Source organism: Lolium perenne, chromosome 3 (assembly GCF_019359855.2).
Source record: "Lolium perenne isolate Kyuss_39 chromosome 3, Kyuss_2.0, whole genome shotgun sequence".
NCBI lineage: Eukaryota > Viridiplantae > Streptophyta > Magnoliopsida > Poales > Poaceae > Lolium > Lolium perenne.
Window position 1 is genome coordinate 28507191 of NC_067246.2, and position 16870 is coordinate 28524060.

A 16870-nucleotide genomic window follows, 5' to 3' on the forward strand; every position below is an offset into this window, starting at 1 on the left:
ATCCCCTTTGTGACGAATAATAGTGTACAAGGCCGGATACTGTTCACGAAGAGTGGTTGCCTCCCAGAAATGTATCTCCGCCCCATTCTTAATGGAGAAGGAGCCAAATGGGAAAAAGTACTTCTTTGTTGCCATTATGTCAGCCTAAAAATGTGAATCTCCAGGTTTCCACAGAACCTGGGATATCGCCTTTGAGCCAACGTACTTTTTCCGCAAAAGTTGTTGCCATACCCCATCCTCTGTTAACAAAAAACCCTGTTCTTAACTTCAAGATCGTGAACACCAAGTCCACCTTGATCTTTTGGACGACATACAACACTCCATTTAGTTAACCGGTATTTTTTCTTCTCACTATCCCCTTGTCAAAAGAATCTTGATCGAAAATAGTCCAATCTATGCAAGACTTCTTTTGGTAACTGGAAGAAAGAAATCACACTACAACAAAATAGTCATGTAAAGACGCTATCCAGTCGACGTTTTTATATTCGTCCCTACATCCGTGGTTGAGCCGTGTGTTGAGATGTTTGCTAAGACGCAGGACAATACGTCCTAAATTTCATGCTTAGAAAAAAAAAAACTCCCCGCTCACCCACCTTTTTTTACCATGAGGTCACTCATGTTTACCTCCCACCCCAAGTCAGAAGTTATATCACCTAGCGCGAGTAAAACCTAGAGCCGCCGCCAGCAGATCCGATCGTGGTGCCCCTCTGGACCGAGCTCTCCCCTCGACGTTCTCACCTTCTCCGGATCGCTAATTCTTTGGCTCTCCCGACACCCATGCGACGGCGTCCATCTGGCTGCTGGGTCAAGGTTGAATGTTGTAAGTTCCTTGCCGCTGTACTAGATTAAATATTCATTGCCGATGTACTAGATTAAATATTCATTGCCGCTGATCGATCAAGTGTTCCTTGCCGCTGGACTCCTCATTCCTCTCTGCAGTTATGTTTCTCTTCCGCCTCTTCCCTCTAAGATTTCAGAATCCTTTCTTTGTATACAACTGATTAGTGAATTATGATTTTGTTGTTTGTATTTGCATACAGGTAATGGATATCATTGTAGTTTTCACACTGAAGAAATAAACAATCTAACACATGGAGGTGCTACAACAGCGGAGGGCATCAATCGCATCCAGCAGAAGAAAGTAACTTCTTCTTTTTAATTATTTAAATGCCCTAAAGTAATTTCTATTTTTTAATTTATTTAATGTCCTAAACTTCCTCGATCTGGGACATGTTATTTGTCTACGAACAGGATCTGATTTGCTGAACTAATCTACTACATGTGTGTGTATGTCTCCAATCGGACTGTAACTCGAGGATAAACTTTTCTAGCTTCGCAAGGTATTTACTCAAAGATCATAAGCACATTAAATTGCTGTCAAATTGTTAATAGTTCACCAATTGTTTTTGGTCGTGTGGTTGTTCCTCTGCAGCTTTACTTTGCGACGGTTTTTCAAGCTGTGCGGCATGGAGATCAAACAATGTCTACGGAGGAAGTGAACTGAAGAGCAGATGATTTCAAATCTTATAGATAAATTCACAATAGTTAGGAAACTACATACGGAAATTTTATGGACTTGTTCAGTCATGCATATATGCCAATATTTTGTAAGGATGTACGTTTGACTTGTAAAGTATTACAATTAGCACCAAATAATATAATCGATGTTGTTTGCAGTGCACCGAGTGTTTAATGCTTTTTGTTTTGTGATGGCTGGAATTTGATTTCCATCATATGATATGCAATGCGGCAGATTTTGCAAAGATTTGAAGAATGAATTTACATATTTTTTTTGCGGGAAGAAGAGAGATATATTAAAGCCTCGGTTTTACAAACAAGTCTAGAAACAGAAGAAAATTACAAACGAGCCCTCTGGACCCCGATGTTGATGATGACGACCTCGATGCCGCCGGTGGCGCGCCGCCGCCTCCGTGCTCCTTGATGGCTTGGATCAAGCACGGCCCCTCCGCGGACGGGAAGTCACCGGTCGCCGGCTCCTGGGAACCTACACCTCGATCCACCATCACCATCGCAAGACTCCGCATCTCCACCTTCTTCTTATTACACGAACTCCGGCCAGACCGCCACGCCATGGCCGGTGAGGGGAAGAAGGGCTCGACGGATCCGTAGATCCCAGAGCCCAGGGAAGGTGGAAGCTCGACCACGAAGCCCCGAAGAGCGCCGCCGCCGGAGATGAAGAGCTCCACCCCAAAATAATATCCACTCAATTATGCAATAAAACGACTCAATGTTAGTTGAGACCATACGTTGAGCATCAAAGCGTCTATATTAGTATAAACAGGCTTTTGAAAACGTCTCACTCTATTCTTGAGACGCTGACCCGTGCGTCTTTAATAAATTTGAGACGGTGCATAATAAGACGCTCCTATGACGCTTTATAGTAGCGTTTTTACAACAACGTAGAGATAAAATTTAGCGTCTCTAGTCTCTAACTTAGATGTCTCTGCATGACGTTTTTCTTGTAGTGTCATATACAGTACCATGTTTGTGAGTACCGAATTAATGAGAACTAATCTTTCACCAAGGGATAGTAATTTACCTTTCCAACTAGTAAGACATTTTTGAAGTCTTTCTTCAATAATTTTCCATTAAGCCAAAGTGTGTCTTCGATAGTGAATCGGAATGCCCAGGTAGCTAATTGGAAAAGAACCAATCCCATAGCCAAATAATTCAGCATATGACTGGCTTCATCAACGGCTTCACCGAAGCAAAACAATTCACTCTTACGGAAATTAATCTTAAGACCGGACAACTGCTCGAATGCTGAAAGAATTAATTTCAGATTTCGTGTCTTTTCCAAGTCATGATCCATAAATAGAATTGTGTCGTCGGTGTACTGAAGGATGGATAAGCCGCCATCCACTAAGTGGGGGACTACACCTTCAATTTGACCATCGATCTTAGCGCGCTCTATAATAATTGCAAGCATATCCGCCACAATGTTAAATAACATTGGGGATAGTGGATCACCTTGCCTCAACCCTTTTCTGGTCTGAAAGTATTTACCAATGTCATCATTGACTTTAATGGCAACACTCCCACCAAAAACAAAGTTATTAATTAGAGCACGCCAATCCTCAGAAAAACCTTTCATTCTAAGGGTCTGTTGAAGAAAAGACCATTTGACTTTATCATAGGCTTTTTCAAAGTCAGTCTTGAGGATTACCCCCATTCAACTTTTTACGATGCATCTCATGAATTGTCTCATGTAAGGTTACCACCCCATCTAGGATGTTTCTACCTTGCATGAAAGCAGTTTGAGAGGGACGCACCACCTTATCTGCCACTGAATTTAGTCGAATAGTAGCAACTTTTGTGAAAATCTTGAAACAAACATTTAGAAGGCATATTGGTCTGTATTGCTGAATGCGTTCCGCATCAGTAACATTTGGTAGAAGAATAATTTCACCAAAATTGATACGGAACAGATCCAGTTGGACATTATGAAGTTCGGTAAACAGGTCCAATAGATCAAATTTAATAATGTCCCAAAAGGTTTGGTAGAACTCAGCCGGGAAACCATCGGGCCCTAGCGCCTTATTGTGTTCCATTTGAAATACCGCTTTTCTTATCTCCTCCTCGGAATAAGGCGAAGTAAGAATGGTGTTTTCCTCAGGAGACACTTGGGGGATATCATCAATCCTGGATTCATCCATGGATACATCAGAATCCTCCGGGGCACCAAAGAGGCTTTTGTAGTAAGAAGTAATATAGGACTTTAATTGCTCGTGACCTTCAATCAGACCCTCATCTTGAACCAGAGAATGAATGAGTTTCTTTCTATGGCAGCCATTGTCCACACTATGAAAGTATCTCGTATTTGAATCTCCTTCTAACAAGAACTAGGATTTAGATCTCTGGTACCATTTGAGTTTCTCCTCTCGAAGTAATCCGACCAACTTTGTATTGTATTGACTTTTAAGTTCAATCTCATGCGTTATTAGTGGACGTACTTCAGCAAGAGCATCTAAATCATCAATACATGATGATAAAGTGAGTTTCTCTTTTTTAAGCTATCCCGCCATTTTCCTAGCCCACCCTCCAAGGTATCTATGCATGGAGCGTAATTTATTATTCCACCTTTGGATTGGAGTGCTACCAGCAACAGGTTTGTCCCAAATAAATTTAATCATATCCGAAAGCCATCCCGGTTAAGCCATCCAAGTTCAAATTTGAACGGACGTCTATGGGGCGGCAAGGTTGTACTAGTAGATAACAGAATTGGGGCATGATCTGACAAAGCTTCAATCCGAGGAAGAACCCGTACTGAAACTAGAGGGAATTTAAATTGCCAATCTGAGTCCATCAATACTCGATCCAACTTCTCGTAAGTAGGCTCGGGGGAGACTATTCGCCCATGTGAATTATCCCCCACCCATTGAAACCTCTCTCAAATCCAAGCTGTCAATGACAGCGTTGAATATGAAAGGCCAGTGGGTATCAAATCTGCCCCTACTCTTCTCATGAGGGTATCTCAGCAAATTAAAATCCCCGCCTATGATCATAGGGTGCGGATTATCCTTCGCTAGATTAACCACCTCCCGAAGAAAAGCAGATTTATGAACATCCTGGGCGGCACCATATACAGACGCCAAACTCCATATGAAATTATCGGACTTATTCCGGATGTGAAGCTTAATATGAAAGTTACCTCTGGAATTATCCAAAATTTCCATGGTTGTAGTTCGAATGCCAACTAATAGGCCACCAGAACGGCCCCGAGTCGGACGGGAGTTACCTGCATCTGCATGGAATCCATCTGATTTTACTGTCTCGACGGCAGGGAGGAGACCGGGTGAGCGCTATCCTCACAATGCGCTCCTGCGCGTCCTCTCCCACCTCATGTCCGACCAGACACCGTTCACAGAAGCGCTCTCCAGCCATTGCAGTTGCAGACCATGAAATTGTTTCTTGGTGCTCTTGCACCTAGATCATCGGCAATGGCTGCTACGGCAGAAGCATCAAAAGAGAAGATAAAGATGAGCAAGCTGCAGACATACTTGAATCTGATGTACAAGGATAGTTCAAGTTTCAACGATTTAAGGCTGAATCAACATGAACAAGTCCTAGAGCAGCTGCAGTGGGAGCTATTTGGTTACATTGCATGTTTCTACTTTATGATATGCCTTTGTATCTTTCAGTTTTATACAAAACTGTTATATCTTTTAGTTTCATGCAACGCCTTTGAATATTTCTACTTTATGAAATCAGCTTGAAGCAGAGTTAGCAGGAGGAAGAAGAAACCACTCACGGAACTACACTCAAAGAGATCATGTAGGTGATCACGATAGATTGTTTTACCCTACATTTTTCTCAAAGACCTATGTACAACGATTATAAATTCGTTGAAGGTTTGGCATGAGAAAGCAGCTATTTTCCACGCATTGTCAAGCCCTAAACAACATATTTGCTGTGTACTGAAAATACAGGGCGAATAGCGAAAAACACTCGGCAAAGGCTTCGCCGCGTATAGCACTCGGCAAATCCAACACGGTGAAGATTCCCTCGGAAGAATCTTTGCCGTGTGGTTTCCTTCGGGTACTCGGCAAAGCCTCTTTGCCGTGTGTCAAGCGTTGGCACACGGCAAAGAAAAAAGCAACTCCATTTTCCACCCAACTATCGGCCCCTTTTCTTCGCCGAGTACCACGGTACATTGACACTCCGCATAGAATAATTTGGCTAGGTCACCGTTCTCCTCTTTGCGAGTGCCTGATCCTGGGGCACACGGCAAAAGATTCTTCAGCCACGTCACTGTTTTTCTCTTCGCCGAGTACCTGCTATTGGGCCACACGGTAAAGAAGTTCTCTTCGCCGAGTGCCCGATGTTGGGGGCACGGCGAAACACAAAAAAATGCCATGTCACCCCCTCTCTTCGCCGCGTGCCTGATCCTGGGATACACAACAAAGAGCTCTTCGCCGTGTACCTTAGTGAACACCACATGGCCATGCTCTCTCTTCACCGTGTGCTTTTCAGCGTCAAGTATTTTTTATAGTCTGTACCGTAAATTGAATCTGTGCGGAGTGCCAATACTCGACAAAGATTTTTGTGCCGTGTGTTCCGGCTGGACACTCGGCCAAGCCAAGCTCTGCCGTCTACCCGATAAAAAGCACTCGGCAAAGAAGAAAGTACAGATCAAAGATGGTGTTTCCGGACATTTTTTACTCTTAAGAAGAGATGCATTCAGCAAGGTGGGTCTAATCCCCGCGGCAGAAATGCATGGCTACCCATCCGAATGCTGGCTTATGGGTACACCGGCTGACCTTATGGACGAATCTTTCAGAGTTCTTGAGAACACAGTTACAGATTGTTTGCCTGAATTTCTTAAAAGAGTGAGACACATCTTTGGGGAGGATTATCTTACAAGGCCAAATGTTAACAAAGCACGTACCATATCACATCACATCCATTTATCGTCCAAACAGATTGTCCAATCATCCTAAAAGCTCTGAGGGAGAATAAGCACAATTATTCAATATACGGTCATCCGTTGAGGAGGTAAAACACTTGATTAGTCTTCGAGAAGTTAAGCTTACTAATATAACTCATCAAAATAGGGTAAGCTTATAGTCTAGAAAATTTGGGTAGAACTGGAGTTGATACCGTTTGTTTGGTACATCAAGCTCTATATACTTTAGCACAGTTATTGCTAGCTGATTGTAATCCTACACTTATGAAATAAAATCTGGAGTGTTTCTTTGAAAAAAAAACACATCCATTTATTTGTACACACGAGCCAACCCTATGAATGCTACTCCTCCAAGTCAAGAAGCTAGAGACTTAAGGGCATCTCCAGCGGTTCGACGCATTTTGGACAAGATTTGTGTTTGTTTACGTTAGGCACACACAAAAAATGGTCACATGTCCGCATGCATCTGCCTCTTTTCCAGCGGTCAGGATGTATTTTTAGGGCCCTGCCATGCATTAATTAGGTGAAAAGGAGAAAAAAAATATGCCTTTTACGTGGTTAGGAGTGGTCTCACACGGGCAGAGGGCACTAATTAGGAGAGGAGAGAGGGCCAGCTAGGCAAAAATGGATCCGCAAAAACGCGTTTTACCGTATATTTGGGTCAGGTTTACGTCTAAACGGACACGGTGGTCATTTTACGTCTAGCCGCTAGAGGTGGTTTACCTCTGTTTATGTCTCCTTGTTGGAGATGCCCTAAGAAAAAAAAACTAGCTGATAGCACTCACAGCCAGGGACGAGACACGCGAACAGCAGGCGCACTTTTCTCTTTAAAAAACATTTTTAGAATTACAATAATAATATAAATCAAGCGAAACATTTGCATAATTATACAAAAGTAAGTAGAACAAGTAACATATTTTTAGTATTACAATAATTATATAAATCGAGCGAAACAGTTACATTTCTTGATGAGCGCCCCCTCCCACGCCGGCGGCCAGCCCAACACCGGTCGACACCCCACCCCCACCGCCCGCCACCCTAGCGAAGACACCCACCCCATGCTCTCTCCGTCCCCCACCCCTCTCCCTTTTCCGGCGAGAGCTTGGGTCCCCCAAGCGGGCGCGACATGGCTCCAATTTCGACGAAACACCGCGATCCTACCTCGCCTTCTCCGTCCTTGCTTTTCGCATTTGGCGGTGCAACATCGCTGCGGACATCGTTGGGCCTTCAGCGCGCCCCGCCACTGGCGGGACACCTTGTTATTGATGGGTTCGTTCCCCAGCTGAGGAGGCGCGCGGATAAGCCGGCTGGAGATGAGGCGCGTGCGTGGGCCGGCCTAGGAAAAATGGCGAGGGCGCAAAGGCCGAACAATGACAGCCAGTTATAAAAGCCTGTCACTAACGTATTTGCTCATTGGGACGGTCTCTTTAAAAATATACCAGTGACAGCCTTTTCCCTGAGCCTGTCACTACTATTTTGTACTAGTGACAGGCACACATAAGCCTGTGATACGTCTCCGACGTATCGATAATTTCTTATGTTCCATGCCACATTATTGATGTTATCTACATGTTTTATGCACACTTTATGTCATATTCGTGCATTTTCTGGAACTAACCTATTAACAAGATGCCGAAGTGCCAGTTCCTGTTTTCTGCTGTTTTTGGTTTCAGAAATTCTAGTAACGAAATATTCTCGGAATCGGACGAAATCAACGCCAAAGATCTTAGAATCCCCGGAAGCATCCAGAACACACCAGAGAGGTCAGAGGGGGGCCACAGGCCCACCAAACTATAGGCTGGCGCGGCCAGAGGGGGGGCCGCGCCGCCCTATAGTCTGGCCCCCCTGTCAGCCCTCCTGCGCCGCCTCTTCGCCTATAAAAGCCCTTTCGACCTAAAAACGCAGTACCAATTGACGAAACTCCAGAAAGACTCCAGGGGCGCCGCCACCGTCGCGAAACTCCAATTCGGGGACAGAACTTCTGTTCCGCACTTCGCCGGACGGGGAAGTGCCCCCGGAAGGCTTCTCCATCGACACCGCTGCCATCTCCACCGCCATCTTCATCACCGCTGCTACTCCCATGAGGAGGGAGTAGTTCTCCATCGAGGCTCGGGGCTGTACCGGTAGCTATGTGGTTAATCTCTCTCCATGTACTTCAATACAATGATCTCATGAGCTGCTTTACATGATTGAGATTCATATGAGTTTTGTATCACAATTCATCTATGTGCTACTCTAGTGATGTTATTAAAGTAGTTCTATTCCTCCTGCACGTGTGTAAAGGTGACTAGTGTGTGCACCGTGTGGTTCTTGTCGTAGGCTATGATCATGATCTCTTGTAGATTGTGGAGTTAATTATCATTATGATGGTATTGATGTGATCTATCTGGTTATGTTGATCTATCTTACACTATAAGGTTACTTAAATATGAACAAATTGTGGAGCTTGTTAACTCCGGCATTGAGGGTTCGTGTAATCCTACGCAATGCGTTCATCATCCAACAAGAGTGTAGAGTATGCATTTATCTATTCTGTTATGTGATCAATGTTGAGAGTGTCCACTAGTGAAAGTATAATCCCTAGGCCTTGTTCCTAAATACTGCTGAGTTACTACTGCTTGTTTACTGTTTTACTGCGTTACTACTGCTGCAATACTACCACCATCAACTACACGCCAGCAAGCTATTTTCTGGCACCGTTGCTGCTGCTCATATATATTCATACCACCTGTATTTCACTATCTCTTCGCCGAACTAGTGCACCTATTAGGTGTGTTGGGGACACAAGAGACTTCTTGCTTTGTGGTTGCAGGGTTGCATGAGAGGGATATCTTTGACCTCTTCCTCCCTGAGTTCGATAAACCTTGGGTATCCACTTAAGGGAAAACTTGCTGCTGTTCTACAAACCTCTGCTCTTGGAGGCCCAACACTGTCTACAGGAAAGGAGGGGGAATGTAGACATCAAGCACTTTTCTGGCGCCGTTGCCGGGGAGGAAAGGTAAAAGGCACTCATACTTCGGTTCCAGGTAAAGTACTTTTCTGGCGCCATTGTGTTTGTGCTCGAAGCTATTTCCTTTAGATCCTGCAATTGCAACTTTTTGTTTCTTGTTTACACTAGTTAGGCATAATGGAAAACATCTGTGAGCTCTTTGTACTATTTCCTGAGTCAAGACATGAATGGTTTAATGCGAAAATTAAAAAACCCATGGAACATGTTAGCATGAATACTTTGAACACCATTGTTGCTAATGATATGGAAAATTCTAAGCTTGGGGAAGCTGGCTTTGATGAGCATGATATTTTTAGTCCCCCAAGAATTGAGGAGAAAATTTTCTTTGATGATACTTTGCCTCCTATTTATGATGATTATAATGATAGTGGTCTTTTGGTGCCACCTACTATGGAGAGTAAATTTTGTTGTGATTATACTATGCCTCCTACACTTGATGAGAATAATAATGATAGCTACTTTGTTGAATTTGCTCCCACTACAACTAATAAAATTGATTATGCTTATGTGGGTAGTAATAATTTTATGCATGAGACTCATGATAAGAATGCTTTATGTGATAGTTATATTGTTGAGTTTGTTCATGTTGCTACTGAAAGTTATTATGAGAGAGGAAAATATGGTTGTAGAAATTTTCATGTTACTAAAACACCTCTCTATGTGCTGAAATTTTTGAAGCTACACTTGTTTTATCTTCCTATGCTTGTTACTTTGCTCTTCATGAACTTGTTTATTTACAAGATTCCTTTGCATAGGAAGCATGTTAGACTTAAATGTGTTTTGAATTTGCCTCTTGATGCTCTCTTTTGCTTCAAATACTATTTCTTATGAGTGCATCATTAAAACTGCTGAGCCCATCTTAATGGCTATAAAGAAAGAACTTCTTGGGAGATAACCCATGTGTTATTTTGCTACAGTAATTTGTTTTATATTTGTGTCTTGGAAGTTGTTTACTACTGTAACAACCTCTCCTTATCTTAGTTTTGTGTTTTGTTGTGCCAAGTAAAGCCGTTGATAGAAAAGTAAGTACTAGATTTGGATTACTGCACAGTTCCAGATTTCTTTGCTGTCACGAATCTGGGTCCACCTCCCTGTAGGTAGCTCAGAAAATTAAGCCAATTTACGTGCATGATCCTCAGATATGTACGCAACTTTCATTCAATTTGAGCATTTTCATTTGAGCAAGTCTGGTGCCATTTTAAAATTCGTCAATACGAACTGTTCTGTTTTGACAGATTCTGCCTTTTATTTCGCATTGCCTCTTTCGCTATGTTGGATAAATTTCTTTGATCCATTAATGTCCAGTAGCATTATGCAATGTCCAGAAGTGTTAAGAATGATTGTGTCACCTCTGAATATGTCAATTTATATTGTGCACTAACCCTCTAATGAGTTGTTTCGAGTTTGGTGTGGAGGAAGTTTTCAAGGATCAAGAGAGGAGTATGATGCAACATGATCAAGGAGAGTGAAAGCTCTAAGCTTGGGGATGCACCCGGTGGTTCACCCTTGCATATATCAAGAAGACTCAAGCGTCTAAGCTTGGGGATGCCCAAGGCATCCCCTTCTTCATCGACAACATTATCAGGTTCCTCCCCTGAAACTATATTTTTATTCCGTCACATCTTATGCACTTTACTTGGAGCGTCTGTATGTTTCTTGTTTTTGTTTTTGTTTGAATAAATGCTTGTGTGGGAGAGAGACACGCTCCGCTGGTTCGTATGAACACATGTGTTCTTAGCTCATAATATTCATGGCGAAGTTCTTCGTTAAATTGTTATATGGTTGGAATTGGAAAATGATACATGTAGTAATTGCTATAAATGTCTTGGGTAATGTGATACTTGGCAATTGTTGTGCTCATGTTTAAGCTCTTGCATCATATGCTTTGCACCCATTAATGAAGAAATACATAGAGCATGCTAAAATTTGGTTTGCATATTTGGTTTCTCTAAGGTCTAGATAATTTCTAGTATTGAGTTTGAACAACAAGGAAGACGGTGTAGAGTCTTATAATGTTTTCAATATGTCTTTTATGTGAGTTTTGCTGCACCGGTTCATCCTTGTGTTTGTTTCAAATAGCCTTGCTAGCCTAAACCTTGTATCGAGAGGGAATACTTCTCATGCATCCAAAATACTTGAGCCAACCACTATGCCATTTGTGTCCACCACACCTACCTACTACATGGTATTTCTCCGCCATTCCAAAGTAAATTGCTTGAGTGCTACCTTTAAAATTCCATTATTTACCTTTGCAATATATAGCTCATGGGACAAATAGCTTAAACACTATTGTGGTATTGAATATGTAATTATGCACTTTATCTCTTAATAAGTTGCTTGTTGTGCGATAACCATGTTTACTGGGGACGCCATCAACTACTCTTTGTTGAATTTCATGTGAGTTGCTATGCATGTTCGTCTTGTCTGAAGTAAGAGAGATCTACCACCTTATGGTTAAGCATGCATATTGTTAGAGAAGAACATTGGGCCGCTAACTAAAGCCATGATCCATGGTGGAAGTTTCAGCTTTGGACAAATATCCTCAATCTCATATGAGAAAATTATTAATTGTTGTTACATGCTTATGCATAAAAGAGGAGTCCATTATCTGTTGTCTATGTTGTCCCGGTATGGATGTCTAAGTTGAGAATAATCAATAGCGAGAAATCCAATGCGAGCTTTCTCCTTAGACCTTTGTACAAAGGCATAGAGGTACCCCTTTGTGACACTTGGTTAAAACATGTGCATTGTGATGATCCGGTAGTCCAAGCTAATTAGGACAAGGTGCGGGCACTATTAGTATACTATGCATGAGGCTTGCAACTTGTAAGATATAATTTACATGATACATATGCTTTATTACTACCGTTGACAAAATTGTTTCATGTTTTCAAAATCAAAGCTCTAGCACAAATATAGCAATCGATGCTTTTCCTCTATGAGGACCATTCTTTTACTTTCAATGTTGAGTCAGTTCACCTATTTCTCTCCACCTCAAGAAGCAAACACTTGTGTGAACTATGCATTGATTCCTACATACTTGCTTATTGCACTTATTATATTACTCTATGTTGACAATATCCATGAGATATACATGTTACAAGTTGAAAGCAACCGCTGAAACTTAATCTTCTTTTGTGTTGCTTCAATACCTTTACTTTGAATTATTGCTTTATGAGTTAACTCTTATGCAAGACTTATTGATGCTTGTCTTGAAGTGCTATTCATGAAAAGTCTTTGCTTTATGATTCAGTTGTTTACTCATGTCATATACATTGTTTTGATCGCTGCATTCACTACATATGCTTTACAAATAGTATGATCAAGATTATGATGGCATGTCACTCCAGAAATTATCTGTGTTATCGTTTTACCTGCTCGGGACGAGCAGAACTAAGCTTGGGGATGCTGATACGTCTCCGACGTATCGATAATTTCTTATGTTCCATGCCACATTATTGATGTTATCTACATGTTTTATGCACACTTTATGTCATATTCGTGCATTTTCTGGAACTAACCTATTAACAAGATGCCGAAGTGCCAGTTCCCGTTTTCTGCTGTTTTTGGTTTCAGAAATCCTAGTAACGAAATATTCTCGGAATCGGACGAAATCAACGCCAAAGATCTTAGAATCCCCGGAAGCATCCAGAACACACCAGAGAGGTCAGAGGGGGGCCACAGGCCCACCAAACTATAGGTTGGCGCGGCCAGAGGGGGGGCCGCGCCGCCCTATAGTCTGGCCCCCCTGTCAGCCCTCCTGCGCCGCCTCTTCGCCTATAAAAGCCCTTTCGACCTAAAAACGCAGTACCAATTGACGAAACTCCAGAAAGACTCCAGGGGCGCCGCCGCCATCGCGAAACTCCAATTCGGGGGACAGAACTCTGTTCCGGCACCCTGCCGGGACGGGGAAGTGCCCCCGGAAGGCTTCTCCATCGACACCGCTGCCATCTCCACCGCCATCTTCATCACCGCTGCTACTCCCATGAGGAGGGAGTAGTTCTCCATCGAGGCTCGGGGCTGTACCGGTAGCTATGTGGTTAATCTCTCTCCATGTACTTCAATACAATGATCTCATGAGCTGCTTTACATGATTGAGATTCATATGAGTTTTGTATCACAATTCATCTATGTGCTACTCTAGTGATGTTATTAAAGTAGTTCTATTCCTCCTGCACGTGTGTAAAGGTGACTAGTGTGTGCACCGTGTGGTTCTTGTCGTAGGCTATGATCATGATCTCTTGTAGATTGTGGAGTTAATTATCATTATGATGGTATTGATGTGATCTATCTGGTTATGTTGATCTATCTTACACTATAAGGTTACTTAAATATGAACAAATTGTGGAGCTTGTTAACTCCGGCATTGAGGGTTCGTGTAATCCTACGCAATGCGTTCATCATCCAACAAGAGTGTAGAGTATGCATTTATCTATTCTGTTATGTGATCAATGTTGAGAGTGTCCACTAGTGAAAGTATAATCCCTAGGCCTTGTTCCTAAATACTGCTGAGTTACTACTGCTTGTTTATCGTTTTAACGTTACTACTGCTGCAATACTACCACCATTAACTACACGCCAAAGCTATTTTTACGGCACCGTTGCTACTGCTCATATATATTCATACCACCTGTATTTCACTATCTCTTCGCCGAACTAGTGCACCTATTAGGTGTGTTGGGGACACAAGAGACTTCTTGCTTTGTGGTTGCAGGGTTGCATGAGAGGGATATCTTTGACCTCTTCCTCCCTGAGTTCGATAAACCTTGGGTATCCACTTAAGGGAAAACTTGCTGCTGTTCTACAAACCTCTGCTCTTGGAGGCCCAACACTGTCTACAGGAAAGGAGGGGGAACGTAGACATCAGCCTGTCACTAGAATATTTACTAGTGACATGCATAATTTTGCTTGTCACTAAATACCTGGCGGTTATAAGCATTTCTGCAGTAGTGAGTCTTTTTCAAGTACTTCAGGATATTCTTGACCACTGTCCAGTGTTCCATTCCTGGATCACTCTGATATCTGCTGGTCAAACTAACAGCATGTGCGATATCCGGTCTAGTACACAGCATGGTATACATGATAGATCCTATTGCCGAGGCATAGGAGATCTTGTTCATCCTCTCTCTTTCTTCTGCTGTAGCCGGACCGTGAGTCTTACTCAAGACCTTACCTGGCAACATAGGCAAGAACCCTTTCTTGCTTTCATCCATTCTAAAAAAAATTAGAATCTTGTTCAGGTATGTACTCTGTGAAAGCCCTATTAGGCGTCTTGATCTATCTCTATAAATCTTGATGCCTAAAATGTTCGCTGCTTCACCAAGGTCTTTCATTGAAAAACACTTATTCAAATAACCTTTAACACTGCTTAGTAGTTCTATATCATTCCCAATCAATAATATGTCATCTACATATAATATCAGGAACGCTACAGAGCTCCCACTCACTTTCTTGTAAATACAGGCTTCACCATGAGTCTGTATAAACCCGAAGTCTTTGATCACCTTATCAAAGCGTCGGTTCCAACTCCGGGATGCTTGCTTCAGTCCATAAATGGAACGCTGAAGTTTGCATACCTTGTCAGTATTTTTAGGATCGACAAAACCTTTGGGTTGTACCATATACAACTCTTCCTCAATGTCACCATTAAGGAACGCCGTTTTGACATCCATCTGCCAAATCTCATAATCGAAAAATGCAGCTATTGCTAACAAAATCCTCATAGACTTTAGCTTCGCTACAGGTGAGAAAGTCTCATTGTAGTCAACTCCTTGAATTTGTCGGAAACCCTTTGCGACAAGTCGAGCTTTATAGACAGTAATATTACCATCAGCATCTGTTTTTCTTTTGAAGATCCATTTATTCTCGATAGCTTTGCGGCTATCAGGTAAGTCTACCAAAGTCCATACTTGGTTATCATACATGGATCCCATTTTGGATTTCATGGCTTCTTGCCATTTGTTGGAATCTGGGATCATCATTGCTTCTCCATACGTCGCAGGATCTTCATCATTGTTGTCCACAATCATGACATTTAGACAGGGATCATACCAATCAGGAGTGGTACGCTCCCTCGTCGATATGCGAGGTTCAGTAGCTTCCTCGTTTGAAGTTTCATGATCATCATTGATGACCCACAAGTATAGGGGGTGTATCGTAGTACTTTCGATAAATAAGAGTGTCGAACCCAACGAGGAGCAGAAGGTGTTGACAAGCAGTTTCGATGAAGGATTCACTGTAAATGCTCACAGACAAGTATTCAGGGGATTTTGATATAGCAGATAAAATAAGTACAAGTAAGTAAAGTGCGAGACAAATAATTGCAGCGAGTGGCCCAATCCTTTTTATCACAAAGGACAAGCCGGTTTGTTTACTTATAATGACCAAACGTTCTTGAGGACACACGGGAATTTAGTCTAGTGCTTTCGCTTCATATAGCTGATTAATCTTCATTGTTTTGATAAGTGTTGTGTGGGTGAACCTATGCTAATGTACCGCCCTTCCTAGGACTAATACATACTTGTGATTATACTCCTTGCAAGCATCCGCAACTACAAGAAAGTAATTAAGATAAATCTAACCACAGCCTTAAACTCTGAGATCCTGCTATCCCTCCTGCACCAATATACCAACGGGGGTTTAGGTTTCTGTCACTCCGGCAACCCCGCAATTGGCAAACGAATACAAGATGCATTCACCTAGGCCCATAAATGGTGAAGTGTCATGTAGTCGACGTTCACATGACACCACTAGAAGAATAACACCACAACTTAAATATCATAACATTGAATACTAACCAACATAATTCACTACTAACATTTAGACTTCACCTATGTCCTCAAGAACTAAACGAACTACTCACGAGACATCATATGGAACATGATCAGAGGTGATATGATGGTGAATAACAATCTGAACATAAACCTTGGTTCAATGGTTTCACTCAATAGCATCAATAACAAGTAGAAATCAACACCGGGAGAGTTTCCCCTATCAAACAATCAAGATCAAACCATAATTGTTACAGCGGTGACGAGGTGCAGCGGTGGAGATGGCGGTGATGATGATGATGATGGTGATGATGATGATGATGGTGATGATGAATGAGATGATGTCCAGCTCGATGACGATGACGATGGCATCGATTTCCCCCTCCGGGAGGGAATTTCCCCGGCGGATTCCTGCCCGCCGGAGAGCTCTTTTCTCTCTGGTGTTTTCCGCCCCGCAGAGGCGGCTGTGACTCTTCGCGACTATCCTCTGGGGCTTAGGTTTTCGGGACGAAGACGTACGCGAAGAAAAGGAGGCGAGAGGGGGCTGTGGGCCCCCTCCTCACAGGGCGGCGCGGCCAGGCCTTGGGCCGCGCCGGCCTATGAGGTGGGCCCACCTCGGGTCCCCTCGGCTCCCCCTTCTGGCTCCCTTCGACTTCTGAAAAA

At 42.7% G+C, this 16870-nt stretch overlaps 1 long non-coding RNA gene across 1 annotated transcript; it reads left to right on the forward strand.

The window, feature by feature from the left end:
• Window positions 1-649: 649 nt before the first annotated feature.
• On the forward strand, window positions 650-1643 carry LOC127338115 (uncharacterized). Its single transcript, XR_007874202.1, has 3 exons — window positions 650-1141; window positions 1252-1340; window positions 1433-1643. It is a non-coding gene; the product is annotated as an uncharacterized lncRNA (long non-coding RNA).
• The last annotated feature ends 15227 nt before the right edge of the window (window positions 1644-16870 follow it).